General features: G+C 43.6%; 1 protein-coding gene across 1 annotated transcript in view; it reads right to left on the bottom strand.

The window, feature by feature from the left end:
• The window catches only part of pde4ba (phosphodiesterase 4B, cAMP-specific a), a 321,113-nt gene that overhangs the window by 43,224 nt on the left and 259,596 nt on the right, over window positions 1-18,293 (bottom strand). The window lies entirely within an intron of this gene.

The raw sequence follows: 18,293 nt of genomic DNA, 5'->3' as shown, positions 1-18,293 counted from the left end.
CAGAAATTGTGATCAAAGGGCATTTGAAAATAATTTGCATTAAGTTTTAAGACAAATTAAAATCTGCTTTCATTTTTTTAAAAAATGTAAAATTAGTGAGACAAATTTTAACTCTACAATTTTATGATCATAATCATATATACCAACAGTAAACATCTGTATTGGCAAAAAACCCTGAAATTTCTGGTCTTCTTTCACAAAGTAATTAGTCCAGAAGAGGAAAACATACGTAACTACATTTTCAGAAACTCAATGCCTTTTAAATAAATAATGTTATTCCCTGAGATTCAGATGTGGTTACTTCCTAATGAACATGGGGAATTAGAGAAACAGCAGAAAAATATATTTGTAATGCTGGATTTGATGTGGACTTGTCTCTTGGTGGAATATTCAAGACTTTCCATAATTGTGAAATAAGCACAATTTTACTTTGAAAAAGTGAACGTCAATGACTCATGAGCCTCATCTGGTAACGGTATGGTCCAATTTGGGTTGAGCCATACAGACCATGAATGTGCTGGATTGGCACATCTGTGTTGAATTATATCTTAACTGAGCCATAGGGGAAGCTATGTACCATAAAATTTGATCATTACCTCCTCAGACTTGTATTCCATGATTTTGGCTGTGTAATTCACTTCCTATTGGCTTTGTGATTGATGCTCTACATTAGTTGCATTTGTTGGTCTTCAACTATTTATATAGCGTCTTTAACGTAGTAAAATGTTCCAGGGCACTTCACAGGAGCTAAACACTTCATCTGTAGCTATTTCAACACTATTTCATCATTTTAGCCACTTTGCATTTGTCATTGTCTGTCCCGTTAGCATGTGACATTTTATCTCTGGTTACTGTGCAGGATATTTGAAGTTGTTGTGGGTTGCAAAGGCTCGTATTTGTCTATGCCTTTTAAATAACTTGACTGTACTGTCTGTCATACAACACCACTTACTACATAGCTCTAGTCAGACCACACCTTGAATATGCTCTTGTTGCCAAGAAAGGAGAGAGATACTGAAGTGTTGGAGCCAGTGCAGAGAAGAGCAATGAGGCTGATCCCAGTGTCTGATATTTGAGTTACAAGGAAAGACTGAAGAAACCTGGGCTTTGCAGCTGGGAAAGCAGGCAAATAAGCAGTGATCTTAGCAAGAGTTAAGTTAGTTATTAAGGGTATAGAAAAATGTAACTTAGAATATCAATTTAAATTAAACTACAAGAGCAGAACAAGGTCGAACTAGAGAGCGATAGTTTTAGGGCAGATATCAGGAAATTGTTCTTCACATTAAAAGTGATCAACATGTGGAATGAACTTCCAGATACAGTAATGAAGGCAATAACCCTGGAATTATTTAAGAAACAATTGGATGCTACAATGGGAGGCACATTAGGATTTCTTTAAATAGATGAATTAAGATAGGTCGAATGACCTTCCTCATCCAAAGTTATCTTGTGAAATTTAAGAAGCTAATTTTAGCAATTCGCCAGTATTTTAAGACATTTGTTTTTACTTCTACTCTAACAAATCTGTGTACCTAGTGCCACTACATGTGTAAATGAGAAAGCACATTATCTGCAACAGGCAATGCCTGACCTATCACAGCTCAATTGTTCCTGCTTAGGTAGCTGCCGACTTTTCAAATACATTGAAAACAAGATTTCAGAGTTTTAGAATCCTCTGAGCATTTAAGAAGTTGATAAAAAAAAACATCAGTCACAATCCTGGCATAAAGATTAATTCAGTTCATTTGTATTTCTAGTCAAAATAAAGGGGCGGGGCAGGGGGGTGGCATTAATCACAGAATATCAAGGCACTACATAAAAATCACATCAAACACTAAGAATAAATGGAAAATAAGACCTGTGTGTTTATTTATAAAATTGGGAGGACCAGGCAGAACAAACTACTGTAGAACGTTGTTTTAATGCCTATTGATTTAACACGTATTCATTTATGTGCATGGCCTGCATTCTCACATGTGCCTCCTCGCTCTCCCCCACCGCATGTTCACAAAACATTGTGCCGAAAGTGATTCTGGCTAACTAATAGATTCCCGCTTCAAACAGAAAAAGAATTGTGCATTCTATTGAAGAAAAACTGAATAAAATACAGTTGCTATTAAGCAGAGTGTCAACAGCAAAACTTGCCCATGAATTTAACCTGGGTGTCCTTGCTATCTATGACATTAAGGCAGCAAAAGAGAAGCTCTGGAAATTTAACAAGGGAACAGAATGCAGTGAGGAACAATCACAAAACAAGATCAGGGTGTCCAAATTTCCTCAAGTAAACAAAGCATCATGCTACAGAAGCTCCCATCTCAGGTTCCATGGTGAAGATGATATTTTCATGAATCGCTGGGAACAATGGAGCCATCTGTAGGAAGCACCAACTAGCATAAAAGCTTAAAAAAAAGCACTGCATGAGGAACCTGATGTTGGGTGAGAGGCTTTCAGTGGATGTGCCAATGTTAGTTTGGCAAGGAAATTCGCAAAATTCTTTTAACAAATGACCTAACTATAAAGCAAGTATACAACATGGACAAAACTGGTATGCTTTGGAAGTATATGCCTACCGATACAGGCAGGCAGGTAGCACTTGGCTACAAAGTTAGCAAGACGCAGCTGACACTGCTTGTCTGCTTAAATGCTACTGGTACACATAACTTTACCATTACCGTCAAGCCAGGGGACCAACCCTGGTTCAATAAGGAGTGAAGAAGAGCCTGCCAGGAGCAGCAGGCACCAGGCGTACCTAAAAATGCAGTGCCAACCTGGGGAAGCTGCAACACAGGACTACTTGCATGCTAAACAGCAGAAGCAGCATGCTATAGACAGAGCTAAGGATCCCACAATCAACAGATCAGATCATCAAAGCTCTGCAGTCCTGCCACATCCAGGCGTGAAAGGTGGTGTACCATTAAGCTACTAACGGGAGGCGGAGGCTCCACGAATATCCCCATCCTAAATGATGGTGGAGCCCAGCACGGGAGTGCAAAAGACAAAGCTGAAGCTTCTACAACCATCTTCGGCCAGAAGTGCAGAGTGGATGATCCATCTCGGCCTCTTCCCGATGTCCTCACCATCACAGAAGCCAGTCTTCAGCCAATTCGATTCACTCAACGTGATTACAAGAAATGGCTGAGCGCACTGGATACAGCAAAGACTATGGGCCCCGACAACATCCTGGCTTTCGTGCTGAAGACTTGTGCTCCAGAACTAGCTGCGCCTCTAGCCAAGCTGTTCCAGTTCAGCTACAACACTGGCATTTATACGACAATGTGGAAAACTGCCCAGATATGTCCTGTCCACAAAAAGCAGGACAAATCCAATCCAGCTAATTACCGCCCCATCAGTCTACTGTCAATCATCAGCAACATGATGGAAGGTGCCATCGACAGTGCTATCAAGCAGCACTTACTCACCAATAACCTGCTCACTGATGCCCAGTTTGGGTTCCACCAGGACCACTCAGCTCCAGACTTCATTACAGCCTTGGTCCAAACATGTACAAAAGAGCTGAATTCCAGAGGTGAGGTGAGTGTGACTGCCCTTGACATCAAGGCAGCATTTGACCGAGTGTGGCACCAAGGAGCCCTAGTAAAACTGAAGTCAATGGGAATCGGGGGGGGTGGGGGTCTCTCCACTGGCTGGAGTCATACCTAGCACAAAGGAAGATGGTTGTGGTGGTTGGCAGTCAATCATCACAACCACAGGACATTGTTGCGGGAGTTCCTCAGGGCAGTGTCCTAGACCCAACCATCTTCTGTTGCTTCATCAATGACCTTCCTTTCATCATGTCAGAAGCGGGGATGTTCGCTGATAACTAAACAGTGTTCAGTGCCATTCGCAACTCCTCAGATAATTAAGCAGTCCATGCCCGCATGCAGCAAGACCTGAACGACATTCAGGCTTGGGCTGATAAGTGGCAGGTAACATTCGCGCCACACCAGTGCCAGGCAATGTATATCTCCAACAAGTGAGCGCCTAACCACCACCCCTTGACATTCAACGGCATTACCATTGCCGAATCCCCCACCATCAACATCCTGGGGGGTCACCATTGACCAGAAACTGAAGTGGACCAGCCACATAAATACTGTGGCAACAAGAGCAGGTCAAAGGCTGGGTATTATGTGGAGAGTGTCTCACCTCCTGACTCACCAAAGCCTTTCAATCATCTACAAGGCACAAGTCAGAAGTGTGATGGAATACTCTCCACTTGCCTGGATGAGTGCAGCTCCAACAACACTCAAGAAGCTCGACACCATCCAAGAAAAAGCAGCCTGCTTGATTGGCACACCATCAACCATCTTAAACATTCACTCCCTCCACCACCAGCGCACTGTGGCTGCAGTGTGTACCATCTACAAGATGCACTGTAGCAACTCGCCAAGACTTCTTTGGCAGCACCTCCCAAACCTGCAGCCTCTACCACCTAGAAGGACAAAGGCAGCAGGCACATGGGAACATCACCACCTACAAGTTCCCCTCCAAGTCACACACCATCCTGACTTGGAAATTTATCGCTGTTCTTTCATCGTCGCTGGGTCAAAATCCTGGAACTCCCTCCCGAACAGCACTGTGGGAGTACCTTCACCACACAGACTGCAGCAGTTCAAGGCGGCTCACCACCACCTTCTCAAGGGCAACTAGGGATGGGCAATAAATGCTAGCCTTGCCAGTGACGCCCACATCCCATGAACAAATAAAAAAAAAATACAATAAACGGTGGTGCGATATTCTTGGAGAAAACTGTGGCCCAGAGATCAATAAATACAAGGAATTCAAACAGCTAAAGGGTTTAATTGTAAGTTGTTTTGTGGATGGCTTAAGAAATGAACCAGGATGTGGTGATGAAGAAATGCACCAGGATGTGATGGTGTTGATGAAAATGTTGGTGAGTGGTTCTTAGTTGACAATGCAGGTCAAAGTAACACATTATTCAATGTTCCAGAAATTGTTGACAGTGTCTGTAGTAAGTGAGAAAACCATAATAGTTGTGGTAAGAATGGTATGCAGGAGGAGGGGGGGTGACATGCATCAATAAAATTCCCCTTAAATGAACAGCAACAAGAACCTGCATTTAAATAACTTCTTAAGCCACTTTAAAGAGTGAGAAAAGTAAGGAGATTAGGAGGGCTAACCAAAAACTTTGTTAGAAAGATGGGTTTTGACAAGGTTTTTAATGGTAGAGAAGACTAGGAGTTCTACAGAGGAGGGCCAAGACATCTGAATTGTGAAATAAACAGTATGTCTTTTTAATATTTAGAGTAGCAGGCTGATGCTGAAAGATAAGAAATGTTGTTTTATATGGCTCAGATAGAGAGCTTTGATAAAAATCAGCTTATAAAACTGTGCGTTTATGGCTTCTCCATACTCCTCCACTCGAATTACAGCAGAATAATTTGAAACGCCACTGCAAGAAGGAACTTGAATCATAGGTTTTTCACAACCACAGTGAGATAGGTCCCCTCTTGTGGATAAGCAATGTCCTACTGTATTTGAGTACTTAAGGTGTGCCAGTGCAGCCTTCAGTCGCCTGAGGAAGAGTGTGTTTGAAGACCAGGACCTCAAATCCAGCACTAAGCTCATGGTCTACAGGGCAGCAGTGATACCTGCCCTGCTGTATGCCTCAGAGACATGGACCATGTACAGCAGGCACCTCAAAGCACTGGAGAGGTACCACCAACGCTGCCTCCGCAAGATCCTGCAAATCCATTGGCAGGATAGGCGCACCGTCCGTGTTCTTGCTCAGGCCAACATCCCCAGCATCGAAGCTCTGACCACGCTCAATCAGCTCTGATGGACAGGTCACACTGTCTGCATGCCCGATACGAGACTCCCAAAACAAGCGCTCTGCTTGGAGCTCCGGCACGGCAAGACAGCCCCAGGTGGGCAGAGGAAACGCTTCAAGGACACCCTCAAAGCCTCCTTGAAAAAGTGTAACATCCCCACCGACACCTGGGAATCCCTGGCCCAAGGCTGCACAAAGTGGAGGAGAAGCATCCGGGAAGGCGCCGAACACCTCAAGTCTCTTCGCCGGGAGCAAGCGGAAGCCAAGCGCAAATCAACCCAAGCACCCAACCCACACGCCCCTTCAAACACCATCTGCCCCACCTGTAACAGAGACTGTAGGTCCCGCATTGGACTCATCAGTCACCCGAGAACTCATTTTTAATGTGGAAGCAAGTCATCCTCGGTTCCAAGGGACTGCCTAAGAAGACGATGACTACTTAAGGAAAACTATTGAAGGATTGACCTATAATCCCTCAAAATTACAAAACTGATAACTATACTGTTACTGGTATCATCTCTCAGTTTACATTGTTACAATGTTACACCATTAGCTAAATGCAGTCCAGAAGCTGAAATTCTATATAGATTACTGCTCCTTCATTCAACATTATGAAGGTTGATTCCAATTGTTAGATCCGTGTATCTTAATGTTGTGTCCTTCAATAATCAGACAAAAGACTGCAGGGAACGATCAACAGGTGTTTACTGAATGAGGGTTACTCTAGAACTAACTTTACAGATCACTACTCAGGGTTTATATACAGGTGTGGTCACTGCCGGTACTACAGTATACAGGAGCTGTAAAAAGTAGTTCTCTCCCTTAAAAAGGTTTACATACATTACAATTCCTCCCCTTTTAGATTAACAGTACCATAACACTCATTTAACAATTAAATATCAAACTAATTACAATTAACACTTTTAACATGCAACATTAGCTGAAAATAGTCTATTTATAAATTCAGTCTTTGGGGAGGCTTCCTGATCCTTTCTGGATAGCGCCTTTCCCGAGTGTCTTGCTCTTGGTGCGGAGGCGATTCTGGCCCCCTGTCGTCGGTTGGTTCATCAGCTTCCGATGCTACTGTTTCTGAGGTAGATGCGACCTGTACGTCGGGTTCCTCACCAGATATGTATGGCCGAGACATGGGGTTGACTCGTTCCTGTGACTCTAGGATCTGGTCAGCATGGCGTCTCACAATGTTCTCCCCAACATCCACTGTGTACATTAGTGGCCCCTGCCGTGTGTGTATCGTTCCTGGTTGCCATTTCTCTGTTCGGTAGTCGTGGGCCAAGACTGGTTGCCCTACATTGAAGCTTCTTGTCGGCTTCTCATTGATGTGCTGGAACTGCTTACTTTCAACATCTCTTCGTACATTTGGTCTGAGCAAATCCAGACGAGATCTCAACCTTCGGTTAAAGAACATCATGGCCGGGGCCTGGTTGGTGACAACATGTGTCGCATTTCTGTAGGCTAACAGGAAATTGTCCACCTTATGCTGCAGTGGAATGTCGTCATCGCACATGGCCTTTACTGCTTTTTTAAAGGTTTGTACGAACTTCTCAGCCAATCCATTTGTGGCTGGATGATACGGGGCGGATGTGTAATGCCTTACCCCATTCCTTCTTATAAATCTTCGAAACTCTTCGGACACAAACTGTGGTCCGTTATCAGAGCAAATCTGCTCTGGCAAGCCGTTCCTGGCAAAAATGGTCCGTAGGACTGCAATAGTTTTCTCCATGGTGGTGGAGGGCATTTTGATCACCTCAGGCCATTGCGAGTGCGCATCCACGGCTATTAAAAACATTGAGTCCATGAATGGACCAGCAAAATCAATATGCACCCGTTGCCATGGAGATGAGGGCCACTCCCATGGGTGTAGAGGGGCATGTGGTGGTGCATTTTTGGACCTTCTGGCATCCTGAGCAGCTCTTTGTCAGGTCTTCGATTTGCTGATCGTTTCCCGGCCACCACACATAAGCCCTAGCAAGGCTTTTCATTTTCACCCCTCCCAGATGACCTTCGTGAAGCTCATTGAGCACTCTCTCCCTTAACTTGGGTGGAATTACCACTCGGGATCCACACATCAAGGTCCCCTGGCATACTGACAGCTGTTCTCTTCTGGATGAGAATGCTGGCAACAGTGAGTCGCCATGTGCTGGCCATCCCTTCACCGTCAAATCATATACCCGAGACAGTGTCGGGTCATTTCGGGTCTCCTTCTCTATACCAGCGTTAGTTACTGACAAGCATTCAATTATAGTCGAATAAAATATTTCGACAGGATCGACTGCTGGTGCTTCCTCCGCAGTAGGCAGTGGCAGGCGTGATAGCCCATCAGCGTTTCCATGCTGTTTTGTGCCCTTATACTCGATGTCATATTGGTGCGCCCCTAGAAAAAGGGACCATTTTTGTAGCCGTTGCGCCGTCGTCACCGGAACGCCCTTCTTTGGATTAAAGATGGAGACAAGTGGTTGGTGGTCAGTCAGCAAGGTGAACTTCTGCCCGTGCAGATAGTGATTGAACTTTTTCACTCCCCACACTAGGCCGAGGGCCTCCCTATCAATCTGGGCATAGTTACGCTCAGCTGAAGTTAGTGACCGAGACGCAAAGGCTACTGGCCTCTCCGAGCCGTCCGGGAATTTGCGCGACAGCACCGCTCCAATGCCATAGGGTGATGCATCACACGCCAACCGAATTGGTAGTGCTGGGTTGAAATGAGCCAACACCTCTTTTGATGTGATCAATGCTTTGCTCTTCTGGAAAGCTCATTTACATTCGTCACGCCACTTCCATGGTACCCCCGTTTGCATTAGGGTGTTCAGTGGGTGTAGTACGGTAGAAAAATTCGGCAAGAACTTATGGTAGTAGTTCACCAGCCCGAGGAACGACCTCAGTTGTGACACATTTTCCGGTGCTGGAGCCTTGACTACTGCCTTAGTCTATTCAGGGGACTTATGTAACCCCTCTATCGATAACGTGGCCACAATACGAGATCTGCTTCTGGAAAAACTTGCATTTGTGGCAATTAGCTCGGAGCCCATATTCTTTCAATCTAGTGAGCACCTGCTCCAGGTTGGCGAGGTGATCACTGTCATTTTCGCCCGTGACCAGGATGTCGTCCAAATGACACTGGGTCCCTGGAATCCCTTGCAGGACTTGTTCCATTGCCCTTTGCCAAATAGCCGGAGCTGATGCTGCCCCAAACGCCAGCCGGTTATATTGGTAGAGACCTTTATGAGTGTTGATGATGAGGTACTGTTTCGAGGCTTCTTCTACCCCCATTTGCAGGTACGCCTGGGCCAGATCAATCTTAGTGAAGCGCTTCCCTCCAGATAGCGAGGCAAAAATATCTTCAATCCGTGGAAGCGGATATTGTACAGTGTGAAGGACTGGGTTCACTGTCACCTTAAAGTCCCCACAGATGCGAACCTTCTTTGGTTCCCCAGGCGTATTACTCAACGACCTCTTCATTACAGGAATGATGGGTGTAGCCCACTCGCTCCAGTCCACTTTGGACAGTACTCCTGAACGTTCCAAACCTTCCAGCTCTGCTTCGACAGCTGGGCGGAGCGCATAAGGTACCGGTCTGGCCTTAAAAAACTTTGGGCTTGCATTTTCCTCTATTTTGATCGTCGCTGTTATGCCTTTTAGTGTTCCGAGTCCCTGCTGGAACACTTCTTGTGCGTCAGTTAGAATTTTTGACAGTCGTCCAGGTGTGACGTCGTCATCCTTTTTGGCATCTACAGTCAGTGCTTGTATGGAATGCCAATCTAGCTGTATCTTCCGGATCCATTCACATCCTAGTAGTGGTGGTCCTCCATCTGGCAATACATATAGGTCCATTTTTGGTGTTTCCTTGCAGTTATATATAACGTTCACCCTTATTTTTCCTTTGGGTAGACTTTATGCCCCATGTACGTCTTCAAGACAATCTTTGTATCTCTCAAGGGTATATGTGAAAATAGCCGCTTGTAGTCCCTTCGGTTTCTGACCGTTAGGGCTGATCCTGTGTCCAATTCCATTTTCACTTGGACTCCTGCTATCTTGAGCGTGACCCAGATAGTTTGGTGATCCTCCGTTTTGATCACATTATGTAGTTTCAGACAACCCAGCTCCTTGCTTCCGGAGTCTATCACTCTTCTGTTCGTCTGAACTACTCTCCGTCACCTTATGTACCTTCTTGTACTTCTCCTGTGGAGATTTCTTGCTGCTGGTTTTCTTTCCCGACCTGCAGACTCTTGCTATGTGTCCTACTTTTCCACACTGTCTGCACACTTTGTCCTTGAACCAGCAATCATTATGGTCGTGTGTTGTTCTGCCGCAGCGATAGCACTTCACTGTTCCATATGACATTTCATTTGTGCCATATTCTTGCGGTCTCCGTTGTATCTCTGCAGCGCCCCGTGCAGCTGCTTCGTGTGATACTGCAATGCTGAAAGCCTTGTCCAGCGTAAGATCCTTTTCTGATAGAAGCCGTTTCTGGGTTCCTTCACTTTGAAGCCCACACACAAACTTGTCCCTTAAGGTATCTGCTAGTCCCATTCCAAACTGGCAGCGTTTCGATAGCTTGCGCAGTTCCGTTAAATACTCAGCATTACTTTCATCTTTATGCTGGTTCCTTTTGTGAAACTTAAACCTTTCTGCTATCAGCAGCGGTGTGGGGTTTAAGTGGTCCTGTAGGATTGACACTATGTTTTCAAAATCCTTTTCCACTGGCTTCTCTGGGGTTACTAGGTTTCGTAGTAAGCCATACGTTTTTGCACCCATTGAATTCAACAATACCAGCGCTTTCTTGTCATCTGGCACTTCATTCGCCTTGCAGTATACTTCTATGCGTTCGACATATGTCGTCCAATCTTCGACTTCATTGTCGAACGCTGTGATACCGCCACTCTTCGGCATTTTTGGGTGTGGTTAGACTGGCTTAAAATGGCGTCTCCCGCGCTTTCCTTTCTTCCCCGCTGCGGCTTAAAATGGCGTCTCCCGCGTTGCTGCCAACGCCGCTCTCGGCGGTCCTCGTGGCAAATGGCGACGCCCTGTGGGTTTCGTGCGCTGCTCCTGCGCTGCTGCCAATGCCACTCTCTGTGGTCCTCATGGCAATAGCAGCACCTCGCGTTTTCCTGCACGCCTCTCTCCCCTGTTGACGCTGCATGGCCCTTGAACACCGGCTGCGCTCTGCTCTCTCTCGCCTCTCTCCCCCGTTGACGCTGCTCGGCCCTGGAACACCGGCTGCGCTCTGCTCTCTCTCGTCTCTCTCCCCGTTGACGCGGCTCGGTCCTGAACACCGGCTGCGCCCTGCCCTCTCTCTCTCCCCCCCGTCGACGCTGCTCGGCCTTTTTCTGTGCCGCTCGGTCGGCTCTAGCCGCTGCTGTCTGGGAAGGGTCTGCGCAGTACCTGTTGCCAGCCCGTTTCGCTGGACCACCGTGACTGGAAAGCCAAGGCTGGCTCTCGACAGCCTCCCCTGCGATGCTCAAATCTCCGCTGGATGACTGGGCGGTTGCCCGTGGTCGACGCCCGTGCTTCTGGACTCGACCTCCTTCCACTGTTCTCCAGGAGTGAATCCCTGGGAGGTGATGCAGAGTTGCAGGTAGGTTTGAATCTGCGTCGTCGCCAATGTTAGATCCGTGTATCTTAATGTTGTGTCCTTCAATAATCAGACAAAAGACTGCAGGGAACGATCAACAGGTGTTTACTGAATGAGGGTTACTCTAGAACTAATTGTACAGATCACTACTCAGGGTTTATATACAGGTGTGGTCACTGCCGGTACTACAGTATACACGAGCTGTAAAAAGTAGTTCTCCCCTTAAAGGTACATACAATACACCAATGACATCATGAATTGGCAATAATGCTGTTTGTTCATTATGATGTCACCCGAATGGTAAATCATTAAGGGAGTAATGCATCTGTCAGACTGCATGTAGTCAGTTCTGAAGCATAAAACAGTGCAACAAGAAACACCCACCCATCATTAAATTTTGACTGAACAGTCCGATTGAGTGGGCTACCAATAAATGTGAAATGTAATCCAAACACCAGTATTATATTTTCTATAAAATGGTCAATTTTTCCTCATTTACTTCTGTATTTGGTTATGTAATTTAAAAAAAAGGTTTTCAATGAAGTTTCACTCGCAAAGTAAACATCAATTAAAGTTGTGATTCATCCCATGCAGCACTCCTATTCTGTCTCCTATTGGCACAAACAACTCAACACCAGTAATAGTATAGACAACTCCCCTTTAAAACATTTTGGAGTATAGAGCATTTCAGTTGGGCATACGTCCCCTTCAAAGTCCTGAGAATTAGGCAGCAGTTTTAACATGTAATTATAAATAAGTTTGTGTTTGGCATTAGCCTTTCACTTCCACAATCAGGATTCAACCCCACCACAGATTAATGGGACCAGTCTCCCCTCTCATGCTGTGAAACTCCTTTGCAGTGCGAGTTTTGGCATTTTCCATTTCGAATTAGCATGGGCCTCAGCACAAAACAGCCCCTAATTCAGCATCTATTGGTACCAATGACAATTTCACTCAAAAAGGCCATAGGATGGTGATTGTGGAAAAGAGATAAAATGCCACACTGGTGCATTAGGGATGTCTCTGCCAAGGTTGGTTTCTGTATCTAGCCATATCTGACCTGAAAGTACTTGATGCTAAAACTGGATGCCCAAGATGGAGTGTTCAATTCCCTAACACCCAAATCCTTGGAGTACATAAATTTCAGACAACAAAATTTTTTTTTGTGAAATGTTTCATTATGCACTGAACAAGTCAAACTTCACCCTAGAATTGTAACTGGAGTGTCAAAGCTCATCTAGCTGGTACCTGCACCGAATTATATTGGAGCATTTCCAGCTACTGATAATAATGATAGTCAGCTGTTGTCGATCTAGCCACTGGGGCACCTTGTCATGATGGAAAACTAACAACCATGTTCCTTTAATTCCAACATTGTATATCTTTTGATGGCCCACATGTCTAACAATGTAAGTGTTGAAATATAATGTGATGTACCTGTCTAAATAGATGCCATAAAGGGGGGGAAAAAGCAATATAAAAGTAGTACCATCTAACACAGTGTGTTTGGTAAACAAAAACACAAGGAAATACATTAAATATATTGTATCAAAATGCATCATTGTTCATCACTTGGACTTTCGTCATTTGAACTTTCATCATTGTGGTGAAAGTGAGGCACAGCTTTTCTGGGTGTTCTCACTTCCCACCCAAAAAAGTATTAGTATGAGTTGCTGGTGTTAATAAAGAAAGTACTGGGAGTCAGTAATTGGTTATTTGGATGAATTTATGTCTTATCATCGATCTCATTTAATTATTAGCAACAATAGCTGTATTTAGCTGATCATCTGCATTCAATCATTTTGAATCAAAAGATTAGTAGTTGCACATGCCTACATTCCGGATATCTTAGCGTCTTTGTAATTCTGCCAAGTAGCCAGGAATGAGGCAGGAAATGAGTGTCACTCTTTAAACAGATGCACGGTGCCTACTATCAGTTTGCAATGACGTCTTTTGGCTTCAGTGACACAGCCAGGAACTCAGTAATGGTCTGGTCAGAGGAACAGTCAGTGTTTGTGCAATTGCAATAGACGTGCTCACATTGGGACTGCATTTTCCACCCCACATTGTTTCACTAACTGGTCTTCCTTTCATAGTTATCAGGAGTCCAAGCATCCTGTTTTTGAAAACACAGTCATGGCTGCCTTTAACCTTTATTTCAACCACATTGAAATATTATTCTGGTTTTCCCCCCAAACTGCACTATTCTAACCCGAGTTAAAACTTTAAGGGGCACTATCTACACACAAAAAACTGTTGGGAAACTTTTTTTCATTTGGAGAGAGACAAGAGCCGTGCTTCATTTTTATGTAAGTGATGAAGTGATCCATACTGATATGATATACATCATTCCGTTTCACATGCTGGAGGGCAAACAATAAAAAGCTTGCAAAATATTTTTGCAATATGACATACACCATTAAATCTTCCTTCCCCTTTATGGCCTGCACTCAATTTCATCACATTTTATATATTCTGAACGAGAAATGTTCAAGCCATGAAAGGTTCAGCACGTTCAACTTACAAGCTTACGGAAATGTTTTATACTTCCCCAAACATCAGTTGCATAAAAACTCCACTCCATTAAACATTCCACACTGCTGTACTTTTTCATATCATGGTCTTTCTTAACACAGAATTCTAAAGCACACAAAATTTCCAACTCACTTCGATGCACCATACTATACACCAAATTATAGCTAAACTGCTTGTTCGAATGACCAAGTGAATTAATTACATAAAAATGTAGTTAATTAAATATATAAAACAAGGTTAGATAGAGGGGGCAGTGTAGGAGATGTGCTGCACCTGCAGCATGTGGGAGTTTGTGGAGAGCAGCGTGATCCCAGGAAACCATATCTGCAGTGTTTGCAACTCGAGCACCTTTGGCTCAGAGTTGTTCAGCTGGAGCCCGAAGTGTAGACATTGCAATGCATCAGGGAGGGAGAGTGCTACCTGAACATTTTGACCCAGGAGGCAGTCACACCCCTTAGGTAGTGGTTTAGATTTGGTTAGTGGTCAGGGACAGCAGAATGTGACTGTGACTCAGGCAGGTAAGAGGGACCTCAGATGCAGTGGTGGAGGAGCCTCAGCCTTTGCTATTGTCTACCAAGTATGAGATACTTGCTACCAGTGTGGATGAGAACAAAGACTGCAGGGAGGATGGGCAAATTGACCACAGCACCATGGTACAGGAGGCCATTTAAATGGAGGAAGCAAAAAGGAATGTGGTAGTTATTGGGGATAGTATATTCAGGGAGATAGATGCTGTTCTCTGAAGCCACAACCGGAAGAACTTTGGGGGGGGGGGGGGGGGGGGGGGGGGGGGCGGAGGGGAAGGAGAAGATCCCATTGTTTTGGTCCACGTAGGAACCAACGACATAGCTAGAACTAGGAATGAGATTCTGCTGAGGGAGTCTGAGGAGCTAGGGTATAAATTAAAAAGCAGAACCTCAAAAGGTAATAATCTTTGGATTAGTACCTGAGCCACGCACAAATTGGCATAGGGACAAACAGATTAGAGGTTTAAATGTGTGGCTCAAAGAGTGTCAGAACCAGGTGTTTCAATTCATGGGGCATTGGCACTAGTACTAGAGAAAGAGGGAGCTGTTCCATTGGGATGACTCCACTTAAACCGGGCTGGCACTAGTGTCCTGGCAAATCGAATAACTAGAGTGATGGATATGGTTTTAAACTAATAAGGGGGAGGGAAGGTTCAGCTAAGAGCAAATCTAAAGAGAGAAGTCCAGTCTGAAGAGAAAAGTCAAGTCTGAAGAGCAGAGTAGCGATTTGGGTAAAATCAAACATTGTGTCAGGAAGGGACAGAGAGTTTAACAATGGTAATAGGATGGGCCTATATTTTCTGGAATTAAGATGAATGAGAGGTGATCTCATTAAAACATAAAATTCTTAGAGGGCTTGTCAGGGTAGATGCTGTTTCCCCTAGCTGGAGGATCTAGAACCAGGGGTCATAGTTTCAGGATAAGGGATCGGCCATTTAGGACTGAGATGAGGAGATATTTCTTCACTCAAAGGGTTGTGAATCTTTGGAATTCTCTACCCCAGAGGGCTTTGGATGCTGAGTCGTTGAGTATATTCAAGACAGAGATCGATAGGTTTTCGGGCACTAAAGGAATCAAGAGGGGGAAAAAATCTCACAATGCAGTCTCCTCTACATTGGGGAGACCAAACACAGATTGAGTGACCATTTTGTGGAACACCTCCGTTCAGTCCGCAAGCAGGACCCCGAGCTTTCAGTCACCCGTCACTAATTCTCCGCTCCACTCCCACTCTGACCTTGGCCTCTTACACTGTTCCAACAATGAAGCTCAACACAAGCTCGAGGAACAGCACCTCAAACTTTCGATTAGGCACTTTACAGCCTTCTGGACTCAACATAGAGTTCAACAATTTCAGATCATAACCTCGGCCCCTATTTTTTCCAGAAGGCAGCCGTTGATGATTCTGCAATACACATGTACACCTCTTCTAGACCCATCTTTTGTTTCTTCACTTGTCCCATTACTATCTCATTTTGTACAATCATACTTTTTGTCATTTAATCATTCCTGCCTTCCACCCTATCACAGAACTTTTGTTCTTTCCTCCCCTCCTCCCTTTCCCTGCCCCTGCGCTTGCTTAAAATCTGTTACATCGCTAACTTTTTCCAGTTCTGACGAAAGGTCATCAACCTGAAACATTAACTCTGTTTCTCTCTCCACAGATGCTGCCTGACCTGCTGAGTATTCCCAGCATTTTCTGTTTTTATTTGAGATTTCTGTTTTTATTTAAGGGAATCAAGGGATATGGGGATAGGGCGGGAAAGTGGAGTTGATGTAAAAGTTCAGCCACGAGGGGCCGTATGGCCTACTCCTGCTCCAATTTCTTATGTTCTAAGCCACATTTCCTAAACCTATGAATACATATCCTAGATGTAAATAGCCATAAATATTGTGATATGTAACTAACTGCTACACTTTACCTACTTAATCCATAATAGCATCTCATCTGCTTTTCCATAACCTTTTGCTTTCACTTAAATGGTCTCTGTACTCTTAACTATTATCTCTGATTTGTTTCTTTCTAATTAAAGAGCCAATAACACTAAATGACACATACGAGTAGCTACACTTACTTATACGTCTCTTATGGTGCATTTATGTTACATGAACAAAACAATTAGAAACAGCTGTTTTAGCTGCTTGTGCTCAGAAATCTGCTCCCTTTACATTTTGGGCCATGTGTTAGTGGACCAGCTGCAACACCAAAACAACTGCACATGTGCATGTTTGCACATACTCAGGTGTCTTGCACTCATTGTGCAGCTGGAGAATATCTGTACAGTGAATACACAACTGTATAGCCATGTAGAGCAGCTTAGTCCATTAGTAACTAGAAAAAGATGGAAGCCTTTGCCTCTAATGTCAATGTATAAATTGCCATTGGTGGAGGTGTTAACTCTGAACATGTATGCAGAAACGACCACTTTTGGGCAGCCTTAATCCCTCCAGCAGTGCCTCACATTACGTTGCTACCATTTCCCAAGATTTTGTCCCCACTCACAGCACTGTTTCGTAAATTTACAATGAGTGGCCCCAATAAGTGTGCACATCTCCACTTGTAACATTTACGACCAGTTAGAGGAATTCCCGCCTTTCAACTGCTTACTTAAAATTTTAAAATTGAGAAAATTGGATGCGAGAAGACTACATTTGGAAGTTAGTGATTTTGATCTGTAATACAGACTCAAACATAAAATCATACTTAAGTTAACGGTCTGAAAGGGATAGGATGGTGCAGTGTGTTAGGTCTGCATTTTCATTTCTGGGTCATGGATTCAAATCCAGTCCAAAATGATTAAATGAAAGCCTGCATTTCCTGACTAATAATCCTACATGAAATGAGTTTGGGTAGTCTCAATCTTGTTCCTATTTTCACAGCACAAACCATCCCCTAATAATTCGGCAATCTCAGACAGCTGCAGGATAACTTGTATTGGAAACAGAAAAAAAAAGTCACTTTGGTAAAATAGACATGTTTTTATGGGGTTGTAGATGAAGCATATTGTTGGGGCAGAGCAGAAGATTATTTACTCTTCAACTAATTATGCTATACCTGACCTGGAAGAGTTAAGAGTTAAGTTAACACTGTGTGCTCAAAATGGAGTGTTCTATTCCCAACACCAACATTCCTCACCTTGATGAGCACAAAGTTCACAACAAATAAAAAAATCTTAATTAAATTGCAGGTGTTTTGATAAAATATTATAGTTATACTATATCACTTGTTCGCACAACATCCTGTACTATTCTAACTGGAGTTAAATATGTGAGATCAGAATCAAACAGTTAAGGGCACTCTGTGCAAACTCTCCAAATGATACTTTTAATCATTCTGTACAGCAACTCAATACAAAAATTAAGTTGTCTGGCTGGTAAATACATGAAGTATTTAAATTCTCATTAAAGCATATATTTTAAAGCGGTGTCCCTACAATATAGTCCAATACATTATCACTATTCAAAATGTGTACTTAATTCTGCTTACAGCTAATGAATCAAAGTTATATGTTAACATATAGTGTTGATATGTTCTATTATATGCTCCAAAAATATTATTTGATTAAGTGTGTGATTATATTAAAGAAATGAAGCATCAATAAAAGGTAAAACTGGTAATATTAAAATGTTGGAAATATTCATTTCAGAAACCTTTGTAAATTAAGTAGCAATACACCCCATTTAGGAGCATCGGCAGTTTAATAAATGCCCAAAAATTAGGTGTGTAGCGTATTTTTATTTGGTTTTAGTTTCCCCATGAAGATTTTTATATAAAATCTGTATCAGGCGTTTACAAAAAAATTATCACCTACGGTGTAATGTGGGCAAAATATAAACCAAATAGGCCTTGATGTAT

This window comes from Somniosus microcephalus, chromosome 3 (assembly GCF_052327205.1).
Source record: "Somniosus microcephalus isolate GS21.2 chromosome 3, FLI_Smic_1.0, whole genome shotgun sequence".
In the NCBI taxonomy this organism is placed as follows: domain Eukaryota; kingdom Metazoa; phylum Chordata; class Chondrichthyes; order Squaliformes; family Somniosidae; genus Somniosus; species Somniosus microcephalus.
This window is presented reverse-complemented; position numbering and strand designations above follow the sequence as displayed.